The sequence below is a fragment of the Vombatus ursinus genome, unplaced genomic scaffold (assembly GCF_900497805.2).
Source record: "Vombatus ursinus unplaced genomic scaffold, bare-nosed wombat genome assembly UNPS02014798.1, whole genome shotgun sequence".
NCBI classification, from domain to species: Eukaryota; Metazoa; Chordata; class Mammalia; order Diprotodontia; family Vombatidae; genus Vombatus; species Vombatus ursinus.
In genome coordinates this window covers 23072491-23089975 of record NW_020954576.1, presented here as the reverse complement: position 1 = coordinate 23089975, position 17485 = coordinate 23072491, and positions in this window count along the sequence as shown.

The following is a 17485-nucleotide window of genomic DNA, read 5'->3' as shown; positions in this document are numbered from 1 at the left end:
ACTGGGGGGAGGGGAGAGATGGGGAGAAAATTTGGAACTCATAACCTTATGGAAATAATTGTTGAAAACTAAAAATAAATAAATTTATTTATAAAAAAAATTGTACAAGGACCAGCAAGGATGGACAATATATATTGTGGAAATGTACCAAGTCAGCTTGTAAGCCTTCAAAGATAGAAAATACATCACGGGATTATCTGGGAGCTGAAGGTATGCGGGATAACACATTTTCTTTTAACTACTCAGAGGGGAAGTTGAAGTCCTGTGATTAAGAAATATTCATTGTTTGAATCCATTTGTGAGGTTAGATGTTGGACCAGACTCCCTGGTTTCTACCTGCATCCCTCAAGGACAACAGAGTTCCTTGAGGCAAGACTAGAACAGTGATTAGCAGGAGAACTGAACTTCTAAACTGGTGATTGTTGTTGTTGTTTGTTCTTTGCTCTAGAAGAGGACCGTGGCATCAGGAAGGTGGTGCCATGACTTGCAAGCCCATAAACCCTAAGATATCTTGTGAGGTTTCAGTGATCAAAATTTACATTCCTTTGGGCAGAGCACCCCAAGGTAAAGGTATGCTACCCTATGTGGACAGAGGGAGAGGAAAGAGAAGAGGAAAAGGAAAGGAAAGGGAAGGGAAGGGAAGGGAAGGGAAGGGAAGGGAAGGGAAGGGAAGGGAAGAAAGAAGAAAGGACGGGAGGCAGGAACTTTGTTGCCCTACTGGAACTGGCCAGTTGGGTCCCCAGTGGAGCAGCCCATACTACTCACAGGTTGTTGTTTGTCTTTCATTCTCAAAGAGGACCACGGCATCAGAAAGGTGATGCCATGATTTGCAAGTGAATTGGATTTAAGTGAAGGAGGGCTGTGCAAAGTCACTAGCCTCACTTTCTCCTCAGAAGCCATCTGGGTCCAGTGGCAGGATATAAATCAGGACGACTGGTGATGGCCTGCCTAGGGTCATATAGCTGAGTAAGTGTCTGAGGCCAAATCTGAACTCAGAAAGATGAGTCTTCTTGACTCCAAGCCACTCTATCCACTGTCCCACCTAGTTGCAGCAAGGAGAGTTAGCACTGACATAGTCAGGATAGGTAGATAGAGAGATATGTCTAGATAAAGATGTGGTCTGCAATAATGTCATAAACCCATAGATAGTCTCTACCTAGACATATATCTCTATATAACTACGTGTGTGTATATATGTGTATATATATAACATGTATGTATATTATTTCTATCTGCTTATCTATCTGTCTGTCTGTCTGTCTATCCTTCTATCTTTGATACAGCAAATACGCAGTGAGTTGGGCCCAAAATTGAACAGAAGAAGAATGGGCCTGGGTTGCCTATGGAAAATTGAGAAGTTCTTTTAACATCTCCAAGTTTCTTCCTGAAACAAAGGCTCAGAATTTTAATGACAGTATTTTTCCAGTGTGTTACATAACTGAAGTCACATGGCACTAGAGTCTCCAAAGGATTGAAACTGAACATCACCCAAAGAAGACATTGCAATGGTGAATCTCCTGTCTTGAACTTATCACAGGATGTAGATAAGATTCACAAAGGATGAATAGCATGTACAAAGGTACAGGGATGGGACTTAGCATATCAAATTCAGGGAAAAACTAGTCATCTAGTTTGGCTGGAACATAGAGCATGTGAAGAGAAGCACTATGGAATAAGTCTGAAAGGTAGGTGGGGAGGTCTAGATAATTGAGAATCTTAAATGCCAGGCTGGCATTTTATCCTAAAAGCAATAAAAAGTCACTGAAGAATTTTTAGCATAGAGTGATGTGGCCTGACCTGTGTCTTAGGAATATAGTAAAGGTAAACTCTTTAGTTTAAACCACTGATAGAGAGGATGCCAGTTATAAGTACTCCCACCTCCCCTCCAAGTTTTATTGTCTTTCCTTTTTCTGTATTTTTGGCAGTTGTTAAATGCTGGGAAAACAATAGATTTACCTGAGCTTTGATGAAATAGGTTTTCAGTAAAACATTTTTTATGACCAGTGTCAGAGAGGTTTGATTTGTCTCTGGATCTATACAGTTTAATTATCTTGTTTATAGCCAGATCCTAGAATTTTCCAGGAACACGGAATTCTTTTGGAACAAGTGTCATTTCTTCCATATAGGGCTTCAATCAAGATAGAAATAAAAAAATCTGGGGAGTGGTGAAGCTTTTAGCTTGTGTTTCTCCTTCTTCTCCAAGTGGCTTTCTTCTATCCCTGCTTTCTCTGTGATTGTATCCTTTGGGGCATGCTGTCTGACTGCCCAGCAGCATTGAGTGGAGGACCTCAATAAGTGAGTTTATTTATTTTTCTGTATACACTGGGAAGAACCCCAGTCATTTTATTTTTTTTGGCAAAAATTATATTTATTTATTTTTAAAATTAACTTATTTATTTTTAGTTTTCAACATTCACTTCCACAAGATTTTGAGTTCCAAATTTTCTTCTCATCTCTCCCCTCCCCCACCCCAACATGGCGTGGATTCTGAATACGCCTCCCCCCAATCTGCCCTTCCTTCTATCATGCCCCCTGTTCTCTTATCCCCTTCCCCTTCTATTTTCCTGTAGGGCAGGATAGATTTCTATACCTCATCACCTATATTTTATTTCCCAGTTGCATGTAAAAACAATTTTTAACATTTGTTTTTAAAACTTTGGGTTCCAAATTCTCTCCCTTCCTCCTTCCCTACCTACCCTCATTGAGAAGGCAAGCAACTCAATATAGGTTATACATGTGTAGTCATGCAAAACACTTCCATAATAGTCATGTTGTGAAAAACTAACTATATTTCCCTTTATCCTATCCTGCCCCCCATTTCTTCTATTCTTTCCTTTGACCCTGTCCATTCTCAAAAGTGTTTGCTTCTGATTACCCCCTACCCCAATTTGCCCTCCCTTCTATTGTCCTCCCTCTCTTATCCCCTTCCCCCCGGTTTTCCTGAAGGGTAAGATAGACTTCCATACCCCATTGAGTGTGTGTTATTCCCTCTTTAAGCCAAATCTGATGAGAGTAAGATTCATTCATTCCCTCTCACCTCCTCCCTCTTCCTCTCCACTGTAAAAGCTTTTTCTTGCCTCTTTTATGTGAAATAATTTACCCCATTCTACCTCTCCCTTTCTCTTCCTCCCAGTATAATTCTCTCTTACTCCTTAATTTTATTTTTTACATATCATCGCTTCATATTCAACTCACCCTGTGCCCTCTGTCTACGTATATTCCTTCCAACTACACAAGTACTGAGAAAGGTCTCATGAGTTACAAATATCATCTTTCCATGTAGGAATGTAAACAATTCAACTTTAATAAATCTCTTATGATTTCTCTTTCTTGTTTACCTTTTCATGCTTCTCTTGAGTCTTGTATTTGAAAGTCAAATTTTCTATTCAGTTCTGGTCTTTTCATCAAGAATGCTTGAAAGTCCTCTATTTCATTGAATATCCATTTTTCCCCTTGAAGGATTATACTTAATTTTGCTGGGTAGGTGATTCTTGGTTGTAATCCTATCTCCTTTGCCCTCCGGAATATTATATTCCAAACCCTCTGATCCCTTAATGTAGAAACTGCTAAATCTTGTGTTATGCTGATTATGTTTCCACAATATTTGAATTGTTTCTTTCTGGCTGCTTGCAATATTTTCTCCTTGACCTGGGAACTCTGGAATTTGGCTATAATATTCCTGGGAGTTTTCCTTCGGGGATCTCTTTCAGGAATTGATCAGTGGATTATTTCAATTTCTATTTTATCTTCTAGTTCTAGAATATCAGGGCAGTTTTCATGGATAATTTCTGGAAAGATGATGTCTAGGATCTTTTTTCATTTTCAGGTAGTCCGATAATTTTTAAATTATTTCTTCTGGATCTATTTTCCAGATCAGTTGTTTTTCCAATAAGATATTTCACATTGCCTTCTGTTTTTCATTTCTTGATTTCTCATAAAGTCACTACCTTCCATTTGTTCCATTCTAATTTTTAAGGAAGTATTTTCTTCAGTAAGCTTTTGGACTTCCTTTTCCATTTGACCAATTCTGTTTTTGAAGGCATTTTTCTCCTTATTTGCTTTCTGGACCTCTTTTGACATTTGGGTTAGTCTGTTTTTTAAGGTGCTATTTTCTTTAGTATTTTTTTGGGTCTCCTTTAGCAAGCTGTTGACTTGTTTTTCATGATTTTCTTGCGTCACTTTCAGTTTTTCCTCTACTTCTCTTACTTGCTTTTCAAAATCCTTTTTGAGCTCTTCCATGGCCTGAGAATAATTCATATTTTTCTTGGAGGCTTTGGATGTAGGAGCTTTGACTTTGTTGTCTTCTTTTGGTTGTATGTTTTGATCTTCTTTGTGACCAAAGTAAGATTCTATAGTCTGAGTTTTTTTATGCTGTTGGCTCATGTTCCTAGCCAATTACTTGACTTTTAAATTCTTTGTTAAGGTAGGGCTCTGCTTCCAGTGTGGAGTGTGTACTGTCCCAAGCTTCAGGGGTTTTGTGCAGCTATTTTCAGAGGTACTTCTAAGAACCTGCAAATTTTCAGTTCTTCCAAGATGGTATGATCGAAGGAGATGTGTTTATTCCTTTTCTGGCCTGTGCTCTGGTCTGTGAATGACCACAAACACTCTTTTCTGCCTTGGAACTGTGAGGAGGATTCCTTCTTCACTGCTGCCACAAACTCCTCCAAGCCAGCACTCCTCCTTGCCCCTGGTCTGCCCCCTAGGACTGCGACCCAGATCCAAGCACAAGCAAAGCAAGAGAATCCTGCCTCAGCACCAGCAAAGAGATCCCTGCAGTCCCCCTCTGATCAGCCACTTGATACCCCCACCTTATGTGGGCTTAGAGCTCCAGAAGCAGCTGCCCCCACTGCCGTCTGGTGTTGCACCAGGGCTGTGAACAGGTGTTCCTCTCTCACTCAGGTCTGACAGACGTTTCCCACTGACCTTCTAAGTTGTCTTTGGAATTTGTAGGTTGAGAAGTCTAGAAACCACCACGGTTGCCTGTGATTCAGTCCCCTGAGGCCTGCTGCAGGTTTTGCTGAGGCCTGGTCTTTGCATACGTGGCCCATGCGGAACTGCACTCCTCTCCCAGCCTGGCAAAACAGACCTTTCCTGTCAACCATCCAGGCTGTCTTGGACTGGAAATTTGTTTCATTCTGTCTTTTTGTGGGTTCTGCTGCTCTAGAATTTGTTTAGAGCCATTTTTACAGGTATTTGGAGGGGTTTGGGGGAGAGCTCAAGCACGTCACTGCTTTGACTCCACCACCTTGACTCTGCCCCCCAAGTGACTTTATTTTTAAGGGCAAAGCATTTTAGCCTAATACCTCAAATCCTATTTCTAACTGCAAGCTTGTTCAGATGCTCACTGTGTAATCCCTGCCCAGTTCCAGTCCACTGAAGATCAGAGCAGCAGAATCAAAATGTCTTATCATTTGCAGATCAGAAAGTATTCTAACTTGGTACAGTCATTACAGACGGTCATCTCATGTCTATCCTATGGACATGTGGTTAATTGTCTAAGCAGAGAGTCGAGGCTGTTCCTGTGAATCCATTTGATACTTGTTACTATGCAGTGTGGACTGATGTTAAGAAAGGAGTTGATTAGTAGAATTTAGTTGGGGGATTACAGAAATCTCTACTTGGTTCTGCTTAGCCATTAGCTCTTTTAATGGAGTAGAAGGACATCATGCCAAAAGCCAATCACATCTTTCAGTCTCTTGTGACTCTAGTGACCCTGACCCTATAGATGATGGAGGTAAAGAATCCCTAGAGTTTTTGAGTTAGGAGAGACTGGAGAGATGTCTAGGCCAAGCCAATAGGTGCTTGCTTAAAGATCTTCACCGATGGATTCTCTTCTCTATCCCATATTGCTTCTGCACTGATGTAAATAGTAAATGGGGTGTGTTTGTATACTCCTTTAACTCTGGCCAAAACAATACAGAACTGTTCTGTTATTTGTAGTTACAGATTTGAGATCAGTATTAAATCTAATAATTTAGAAAGCAGAAATGAGGAAGGAATTCCTTTGATCTTTGCATCAAGCTGAAAGCCCTGGTAAAGTCTCTGGTACCACCTAATCTCTTGCCTTCCCTTTGTGAGGAGCCAGGTGATCTTAGCTATTTGTTTAGATGTTTGGAGATCTTTGTCTTTTCCAGGGTGCCTACTTACTGAACAGTGACTTTTGTGCTCTTAACTCAAATGCGCAAGAAAAATAAAGCTGAAAAGCTGGACTCCACCAACAGGCTGCTGGATCATTAGGGAAACACTTTGCTGGTCATCCATTCATCTTTTCCAGCTAATGAATTGGAATCTGTTGTATTTATTGGGATTCAGGGGTAGGACACTGAAAGCAGCATGCTTTGATTCGAGCCCTGGAAGTCAGCAAAGGCCTTCCAGGCTTTTTTCAGTAGCTTAGTCTCTCTTTATGGAGTGATTCAGTTGGTCTATTCCATGGCACCTCAGTCATGTCCAAGATAGAAAGAATACCTGGCAAGGGTGTTTTTAGGGATAATAAATATAAGAACAAATGACAAAGGGCAGCTAGGTGGCACGGAAGATAAAGCACCAAGCTTGGAGTCAGAAAGGCTCATCTTTCTGAGTTCAAATCCAACCTTAGACACTTACTAGTTGTGTGTCCCTGGACAAGTCACTTAACCCTGTTCGATTCAGTCTCCTTGTCTGCAAAATGAGCTACAAAAGGAAATGGCAAACCACTCCAATATCTTTGCCAAGAGAACACCAAATGTTGTTCAGTTGTGTCCAACTGTGACCCCAGGTCTCTAGACAGCTATCTTTTTAATGCTGTTATGCAAAACCAAAATTTGAAATACCATACTGTTTGGATTTTTGGTTTGGTCCAGACCCGTGATTTTATCCATGGCAATTCAGCTATAAAGTACGCTCTTGGAAAGTTGTCTGAGGCACTTAGAGGTTAAAGGATTGCCCATGGTTACATAGCTGGTATGCATCAGAGGAAAGATCTGAAGCCAGTGCTTTCTGACTCCAAGGCCATCTTCCATTTTTGTTTTGTCTATGAAAAGTTATCTGGGCGTCAGAAAGCAAAAAATTTTCAACTATCAATGTACAAGTTGGAAAATAGTGGAACAAATAGAAATAATTATAGAACCACAGAATTACAGCATTGGAAGGGACCAGAGATTCATTTACCACCCTCCTAGAATTATATTATACTTTAGAATGAAAAAGAAGAAGATAGATTACTTTGCTGTAACTGTTACAGTCATGAGCTCTTTTGCTGTTTCCAAAGTAAACTACAACTTTTTAGAAGTCCCTTTCTGTAATTTATCTATCCAAGATCTAAAAAACTTGCAGGATGAGAAATATGCTTGTGAGAAGCATAAATAGGCATACCTATTATACCATTTATACCTATGGTATAAAAGAAATCGTCAATGCTAATATATATATATACATACATATGTATATATATGCAAATGCACATTCTCTCTCTCTCTCTCTTTCTCCCCCCCCTTTCTCCAAATACACATACCCCAAAGGGATTATATAAGATATTTCTTCTTTTTATTGGCTAACTGAAAGTTATTATCATCATCTTTATTATAAAATAACATTAGTATGCTGTACCTGGCATTTATGAGTACTTTCTAAAAGCCTCTGATTACAAACGATGCTTTCTTCTCTCAGCTTACTGATAAGATAATAGACATAGTTATGATTAGGAAAGAGCCTGCAGAGATGAGATTAGGTTTTTGGCATTTTTATACCATGCCTTCTCATTTCTCATGCCCACGGACATGGCAGGGTATAAAAAATTAAATTCATGTTTGAATAGAAACTATCACAACAGCATAAGAATATTAATAGTACACATTTATATATTCTTTTAATGTTTGCAAAGTGCTTGAGAGACATTATCTCATTTGCTCCTCCCAACAATCATCTACCTGTGCATTATAAGGCAGGTGTTATCATTATCTGCATTTTACAGATGAGGGCATTGAGGCTCAGAAAGGTCAAGTGTCCAGGGTTACACAACCCTATCTGAGTCCAGATCAAAACCCATGTTTTCCTAATACCAAGTCCAGTGCTGATTATATTGTCCATACTATTTAATGTGTGTGCCTGATGTATGCAAACAATGAGTGCTTTTTTGGGGGGGAACACAGGGAGGAGAGTGTGTGCATGGCAGGTCTGCGACCCAACTCCCTTCTAATAATGATAATAATAATAATTGACATTTTAAATAACACTTTATAAATACTACTTCACTTGATCTTCCCAACAGCCCACTTGATCCTTCCCTGAGGAAGGCGCAACAGGTCTCACCACCCCTATATTGTAGATGATGAAGCTGAGACCCAGAAAGGTAATGTCCCATAGTCACACAGCTACTAAGTGTTGGAGATGGGATCTGAATGCACGCCTCTCTGGACATTCTACTATGACACCATCCTACTACTTTCAGTGCTGGCCCCGGCAGAGGAAATGCTGCAGTATTTATATTTGTGCCTTATATATTCCTTTATGGAAGATTTATGGAAGACCATGGACAGCAATCACCCAGGATGAGAAGGCATATTGGATTCTGCCCTCATGGAAAGTGCTGACAATCAACCAATGAATCGGCTCTTATTATAAGCCAGGCACTGCACTAAGTCTTGGGGGTATACAAAGAAAGGTGAAAATCAACCCTGTACTCAAGGATCTTATTGGGCTGTCTGCGTGGCTTTTATTTTCTTATACTTTCACTATAAACAGTGGACCAGAGAGCAAGGGCTATTTTATTTTACTTTTCACATGTCTTTATTCTTAGATTGTTTCTTGCATTCGATACATATATTTTAAAAAACTAAGCTGGTCAACAAGTTCCCTGTGTATTCACATTGATTTTTTTATACAACTTCCCCCTTTCTTCTTCATAGAAATTGTTTTCCTTCGTATCGTTAGGACTTCATTTCTGAAAGTTTTCCATCCCTTCTGGGCTATCTTCCTCTGTAGAAATTTAGTACATGATATCTTACATATCCTCCCTCAGAATATTTTAAAATCTGCTCTCCCTCATTCTTTTTGTTTTGTTTTTAAATTAGTTTTTTATATATTTTTTCCAGTTACATGTAAAAACAATTTTTAACATTCATTTTCTTAAAATTTTGAGTTCCACATTCTTTTCCTCCTGCCTGCCCCTCCCCTGTCCTTTAAAAGGCAAGCAATTTGATACAAATTATACATGTTCAGTCATGCAAAACATATTTCCATATTAGCCATGTTGTAAAAGAAAACACAGACCAAAAAAAAGACAAGAAAAATAAAGAAAGTAAAAAAAAATCTGCATTCAGACTCCATCAGTTTTTTCTCTGAAGGTGGATAACAATTTTTATTATAAGTCTTTTGGAATTGTCTTAGAATCATTGTATTGCTGAGAATAGCTATATTATTTACAACTGACCATCCTACAATATTGCTGTTACTGTGTAAAATGTCCTCCTTGTTCTGCTCACTTCACTTTGCATCAGTTCATATAAGTCTTCTCAGGTTTTTCTGAAACTATCCTGCTCATCATTTCTTATAGTACTATAGTATTCCATCACAATCATATACCACAACTTGTTCAGCTATTTTTCTTTCAATTTCCAGTTCTTTTGCCACCATGAAAAGAGTTGCTATAAATATTTTTGTATATATAGTTCCTTTTCTTTTATTTTTAATCTCTTTGGGATAAAAATCTAGTAGTGGTATTGCTGGGTCAAAGGGTATACATAGGTTATAGTCCTTTGAGCATAGTTCCAAATACAGCAACGTCTATTTTAAAGTGAATACAATCTTACTGTAATAGGGAGACCACATGTACATATATAGGAAAATACAAGACACATACAGAGTTGGTACAAGGTAACCTTAAAGGGAAAGCCATTAGTTGCTGGACAGGGGGAATCACTAAGTGGAGACCAAGAAAGGCCTCTTATAGAAACTGAGCTGAGTCTTCAAGGGAGCCAGGGATTCCAATAGGTATATGGAGAGCACTCCAGGTAGAGAGGGTAGCCAGAAGTAGAGCAGAGTATGTGTGACCACTGAGTGTATGCAGGACAGTAATATGTAACGGGATTAAAAAGACAGGAAACGACAGGTTGTGAAGAGTTTTAAATGTTGAAGAGAGTTTATATTTTAATTAAAAAATTTCTATTTTAGGGAGCAACTAGTATTTAGTGAGTATGAGGGTAACATGATCAGATCTGCCCTTCTTAAAAAAATATTTTATTTTTAATTTACGGAATAAAACAAACATTTCCATAACATGGTATAGTAAAAAAAAAAAAAAGATTGAGCATGAAGCTGCAAATCTATTACATACAACTTGCTATTCCTTTTAAATATATAATAAAGTTATCATGTAAATTTCTTTTTTTTTTTTTTATTTCCTCCCCAAAATGGCTACCATTAGATCCAAATAGATACAGATATGTAAAATTATTCTATTCTTATTTCTATTTATCAGTTCTTTCTCTGGATACAGAGAGTACCTTTCATCATATGTCCTTTATAGTTAAGAAAAATTACTTTGAAAGCTTTATGGAGGATGGGTTGGAATGGAGAAAGCCTTGAGACAGGAAGATCAGTGCGAAGGCTATTGCAATAGTCCAGTGAGAGGTCACAAAGGTCTAAACCAGAGAGGTGGCCAAGAAAGTGGAGAGGAGAAATGTTGTGCAAACAGAAATTATAACATTTGGTCACTTAATGTGCGGTGAGTGTGAGTAAAAATGAGGAGCTGAGGATAATATTTGGGTTGCAAACCTGGGAAACTTGGAGGTTAGTGGTTCCCTCAACAATAACAGGAAAGTTCGGGGGAAAAGAGAATGAATTCTGATTGAACATGATGAGTGTGAGATGCTCGTGAGATACTGAGTGAAATATACAACAGGCAGCTTGTGATTCGTGACTGGAGCTCAGGAGAGAGACTAAGGATGAATCTATTGATCTGTGAGATATCCTCATAGAGCTGATTATTTTACCTAAGGGAGTCAAGTCAACGAGTCAATAAGCGCTTATTAAGAATTTACTACATGCCAGGCACTGTGCTGAATGTTGGAAATACAAAAACAAGCTAAAAGAAAGACAGTTCCTGCCCCATGGAACTTAAGTTTATATTATGAAGGGAAAAGCAACCCATAAAAAGGAACTTGAACGAGGAAAATGGGATAAGGTACTAGGCCCTTGGACTTAGCCTAAAGGCAACTAGGTGAGGTAGTAGATAAACTCCTGGGTCTGGAGTCATGAAGACCTGCGTTCAAATCCAGTCTCAATCACTTAATGGCTCTATGACCACTGGGCAAGTTACTTAGCCTGTTTTCCTCAGTTTCCTTGATTGTAAAATGGGGATAATAGCACTTACCTCCCAGGGTTATTGTGAGGATTAAATGAAATATTATTTATAAAATCTTGGCATAGTACCTGGCACATTGTTGGTACTTAATAAATGCTTGTTTCCTGTCTTTGATGGGGCAACTAGGTGGCACAGTTTATTAGAGCATCAGGCCTGGAGTTACGAAGACCTGAATTCAAATCCAGCCTCAGAAACTTACTAGCTGTGTGACCCTGGGCAAGTCATTTAACTTTGTTTGCTTCAGTTTCCTCATCTGCAAAATGAGCTAGAGAAGAAAATGGTGAACACTCTAATATGTTTGCCAAGAAAACCCCAAAAAGGGTCACGAAGAGTCGGATATGACTGAAATGACTGAACCACAACAAATCCTTCTTTGAAAAGGAGGCAGGGGTAGAGATGTAGAAATAGAGCAAGAAGCTATGCTTTATAGAGACCTGGAAAGATATCTTCATATTTCTTTATATTTTATTTTTATATTTGGACTCTATGGAGAAACATATACACCTAGGGAGTTGTACCAGATGGAGCCTTGACAAGAATGAGAAAAAAAGGATTTGAAATCTTGACTAGAGAAGGTGGTCTTGCCCAGGAGACCAAGAGGCCCAGTCTTACTTAGATCTGGAGAAAGGCCCACAGGCCAGTCTATCTATGTAGCCTTAGAAGGGAAGAAATACCAGCCCAGCGAGGAAGTGCTTAGATGTCTACTTGTTAGCTGAGTCATGAGGCCTATCACGAAAGTAAACCTACCTACCAGAAGGGAGGGTTGCAGGATTCCTTCCAGAAGCAGGGAGTTTTCCTGATTCTAGGGAACCCATTCCACATTTTCTGTGGGGTTTAAAAAGATACGTTACATAGTCAATTATCTCATTACCTTGAATGTTACAGGAGAACTAAGGGCCTTTTGAAGACAGAATTCCATGGGAATTCTGATGTTCTCAGAGGAATCTAAGGCAGGAACACGAGCCTAAGAGATTTTGTGAGAGACTCTTCCAACATTGCGTTTGGGTTTGCAGCGTCAGGCTCTGGGGCCCACATGACTCAGAAGTTACTGTGGTATAGTTTTTGTCGTAGAAACATAATTTCTTCAGTGAACTACATATATGTTTGTTATGGAGTAAGTGGGAGAACAGCAATTAAAGTAAGTGGGTTAAAAAAGATTCATAACTTTTTTTTTTAAACAAAATACAACACAGGAAAATTTTCTACAGATGTTTTTTCTGGTCTGATAACAGTATGAGCCCCCAGAACTCTGCTCTCATGGCTACTATGAAATCGATTAATGCACAAAACTTCCCTGTCAGTTTTTAGGCCTCCCTGACCTAGGTGCAAACCTCTCTTCTCATTAGATTACCACTCCTGGAACAAGGAAGGGTAGTGATTAAATGATAATGCTCAGGTGTTTTTATATTTAAGGAACAGCAGATAATTTACTGGGGGTTTTGTTGTTTTACCTTCAAGGCCAAGTGATCTGCTTAGCTTTAGCATCACAAAATCAGTTGCAACACAAATAAAGCTGAATTATCCACTAGATGGAGCTATTTAGTCCCACTTGACAAATTGTTGGTTTTGATTGACTGTATAGATGCTCCTCAAACCATAGTACTTGGGATATTCTCAACATTCATTCATTCATTCATTCATTCATTCATTCACCACTTATTAAGTACCTGTTTTGCAAAATACTGTGCTAATAGGTCCTGTACTGGCTTTTTTTGTCAGCAGTATTTCTCACCACATCTCCTGCCCCACCCCACCCCTTCCCTAAGCTAAGCTTAATTTAATCACCAATAATTACCACAGGAGGTAAACAAATTAAATGGGCTAGCTATAGGACAATGATCCTTAGTCTCAGTCATCATTTCCTTAGACCAGTCTCACAAATAAGCCCAAAACATTTTAGGTCAACAATAATCTACATTGGGCTGGAACAGAATTCTGACTGAAACGTGGGATAAAGATGATCATAAAAGATAAAATGAAAAATTTGTTACCTAAAATTGAACAGATCTATACAAGCAAAATAAATGCAGTTAGAACCAAAAGGGAAACAATTAGGAAAAAAATCTTCACAGAAAGTTTTTTTGATAAAAGTCTAATATCCAAGATATAAAAAGAATATATACACATATTCTTTATATGTATACCTATATACATATTCATATATGTGTGTGTTTGTGTGTATACATACACATGTGTGTATGTGTATATATGTGTGTATATATGTATATACATATACACACATATGTGTGTAGTTTTCCCCAATAGATAAGTAGTTAAAGGACATAAATAGGGAGTTCTCAAATTAAGAAAAGCGAGCTATCAACAACCATATGAAAAAAAAATTTAGTAATCCTCTCAAGAGAAAAACAGATCAAAACAACTCAGTTTCTACTTTACATCCATAAGACTGGCAAAAATGACAAAAAATGATAATAGTAAGGGAGGATTACTAGGGAGTGGGAATTCCCTTGGTAGAACTTTTGAATTGGTTCAACCATTCTGAAAAACAATTTGGAACTATACTCAAAAGGTCGTAACACTATACATACCTTTCGGCTCAGATGCTTCTGGGCACTACTCTTAGGCACGTACCCCCATGAACTCAAGGACAGGACCTACGTGAACAATAACATTTATAGAGACTGTTTCTGCTGTGGCAAAGAACTGGAAACAATTCAGGTACCCATCAATTGGAGAGCAGTTGAACAAATTGTGGCATATGAATGCAATGGAGTTTTATTGCACCATAAGAAATGAGGACTATGACAGATTTAAAGAAATACAGAAAGACATGTATGGATTGGTGCAGAGTGAAGTGAGCAGAACCAGGAGAACAATTTACATGATGACCAGAATGTGAAGGAAAACAACTCTGAAAGATCTCAGAACACTCACTCAGAAACAGTGACCAATTGTGACTTCAGAAGACTGGTGATGAAATCTACCTTGTACTTCTTGGTGGGAGCACAGCTAACTGGAGATACAGAATCAAATGTACATTCTCATATATGGCCAGTATCTTAATTTGTATTGCTTCACTACCCATATTTGTTATATAAGTGAGGGGGAAGGTGAGATGGTAGACAGTGACAGATATGGGAGGGGAGAGGACTAATAAAGCATTTTAAAATATATATTTAAATTTCATTTTTGTTTATTTATATAAAATGTCTTTATATAAAGATATTTTTAAATATATGTATGTATTTTTAAAAATATAGTGCAAGTGCCAAGAGATAGTTTCCCATTTTATTCAAGTTGTGGGTGGCAGGGTTCATTTGACTAGAGTATTATTTCATCCAGGCATAATTAATTTAGGAAACTAGACAAGTATTCATGCTATTTACTTATTATTTTCCAATTTAAATATATATTGTATTTATTTTATTAAATATTTCCCAGTTATATGTAAACATTTTTTAAACATTCATTTAAAAAAAATTTTGAGCTCCAACTTTTCTCCCTCCTGCCCCTCCCTCATCCATTTAGAAGGCAAAGTGCTATTCATCTATATATGCACATTTGGTTGCCCCTGGCCTCTGGTAGAATATAAGTTCCTTGAGGACAAGAACTATTTTATTGTTGCCTTTTTATTTTTTTTATTTTTTGGTTAGGCAATGGGGTTAAATGACTTGCCCAGGGTCACACAGTTAGTGTTATGTGTCTAAGGCCAGGTTTGAACTCAGGTCCTCCTGAATCCAGGGTCGCTGCTCTATCCACTGCACCACCTAGCTGCCCCATATTTTTGCCTTTTTATCCCTATTATTTAGTACATTATTTGTCTGGCATAATATGCATTTAATAAATGCTTGTTGAAAAGTGATTCTGAGCTGACAGGGGCCCCATCTTAGATGACCCAGCACTCTCTCTAAAACAAGAGTCCCTCTTGCCTGGCCTGACCTGTGCAGTAATGGCAGCCAGTGTAGACACAAACACAGTTCTAGGATGTCCAATGCTTTCCATGTCAGGACTGGATTCCTTTCTGCCCAGCAATGTGCCTATAAGGTGTTATTCAGGGTGAATTATTCAGTTCTACTGCATGTTCCCTGTAAAGAGCTCACCTGTTTTCCATCATATCCAACAGAGAACTCCAGTCTGATGAGAGGAATAAAATAGGGAACAGTCACTTAAAACTTTCAAAGTGGGTAGCTGTGAATATTCTGGTAAGATAAGTCAAATTAATTCTCTGATTTAGCAGTTCCCTCAGTTCGAAGTCAATTCAACCAGCAGTGGAAAGAAAAATTAATTTGGAGTAAGAGGATCTGGATTCAAATCTCAGTTCTGCTACGTTTCTCTCCATTGGACTTTCAAGATGCTAGTAGGACAAAGGAGGCAGGTAAATGGTTCAGTGGATAGAGTGCTGGGTCTGGAATCAGGAAAACCTGACTTCAAATCTGGCTTCAGATAGTTACTAGCTATGTGACCTAGGACAAATCACTTAACCTCTGTTTGCCTAAAACTACTTTAGAAGGAAATAGCAAACCACTCTAATATCTTTGCCAAGAAAATCCCATGGATGGTATTGGTGTTCTGTGGTCCGTGGGGTCACAAAGAGTCCGGCACAACTGAATGACTGAACAACAGTTGGACAAAAACTCCATGACACCATGCCATCAAGAAAACATTATCCTAGGATTCTGCTCTTCCCTCTGAACTGCCTAAAAATACACACAAAAATACAGGTTGTCTCATAGACAGTTGGGCTTCTCTGACTCCCACCTCCAAATCCAGTCCAATGCCTTTTATTCAGAACCTGCCAAGTGATTCTTGATACAGCGCAGGGCCACTTTTGAGGATCTCTAGTCACTGAGGGCAAAGCCCATTGCTTATCCATCACTTCCAATCCTCACCTTCCTCACTCACAACTGAGCCATGGGGTAAGTGGGCCACCATGTCATTCAAAGAAATGAGAGGCCATAGGCCTCTGAAGGGCACTTACCAGCCTCCCAGTATCCGGTAACTACCTGGGCAGTCTTGGGTCTAATACCACTTCCCAAGATACATTAGGCAAAATCTTAAAGGATAAGAGCTTCTGAGAGAGAGAATAATAAAACACATAAGTGGAAAGTTTTTATTTCTCTTCCCAACCTGGTGATAGAAATCTTGGTGTGGCTAAAAATTAACAGTTTTCTGTGGTGTCATTGGCAGAAGACCCAGGCATTATAGGAAACAGAGCTGCTCCTATCTGGAGATTTTCCAGCTGTGTGTGGAGAAACTGTGGTTCTGGAAAGGACCATGGGTGTTGGTTTCTCATTTGTATGCAAAGAATGCCTTAGATATTGACTCAGTTACATCCCCATAGACATTTCTCTGAGGTGGGTCTGGTTCAGATGGAAACTGGATGGGCAGGGGGATTCCAAACTCCCTAAATGTCTTCTAGAAGCAGAGTCCAAGTTCAGACTTGGAGAGTTCACTCTGATTTATCCACCAAACCACACTGTCAATAAGATAAAAATATTATCTAGGTGACCTTAAGCAAGTAATTTACCTCTCTGGGACTCAGTTTCCATATCTATTCAATGAAAGTGTTTGACTAGATGACCTCTACGGTCCCTTTTAGCTCAAAATAAAAACTCTATGACCTTTGATTTAAATCTGTGAAAACAAGCATTCCATCACGGATAATTTCCATGAAATAGGGAGAAAACAATGTTCTCTAGCCACAGAATTTAGTTTTGAAACTTTGTCTCTTGAAACTATTTTGAAAAATTATTCCCAGGAACCATTAACAGCCCTGACGTCTGGAACTAAAACTAGGTTACTAAACATCCTAGCCACAGTTAGTAAGAAATACATCTAGGAAGGAAAAAGTCCATTTAGGGATTGGAACAAGAGCTCTTCCTTCTTTGAGCTTCTAGATGGCCAAGTGGACTGAGAGTTGGGTCTTGGAGTCAAGAAGACCAGAGTTCAAATCCCTGCTGAGATACTTACTAGCTATATGACCCTGGGCAAGTCACTTAACTTGTTTGCCTCAGTTTCCTCAAGTGTAAGATGGGTATAATAATAATAATCCACCTCTCGTGGTTGTTGTGAGGATCATATGAAATAATATATGCAAACCAAAGTACTATGTAAATATTATTATTATTATTCTCTGGTTAACCTATCTTTATCAGAATGAAAAGCTAAGGATTGTTAGGAGAAATC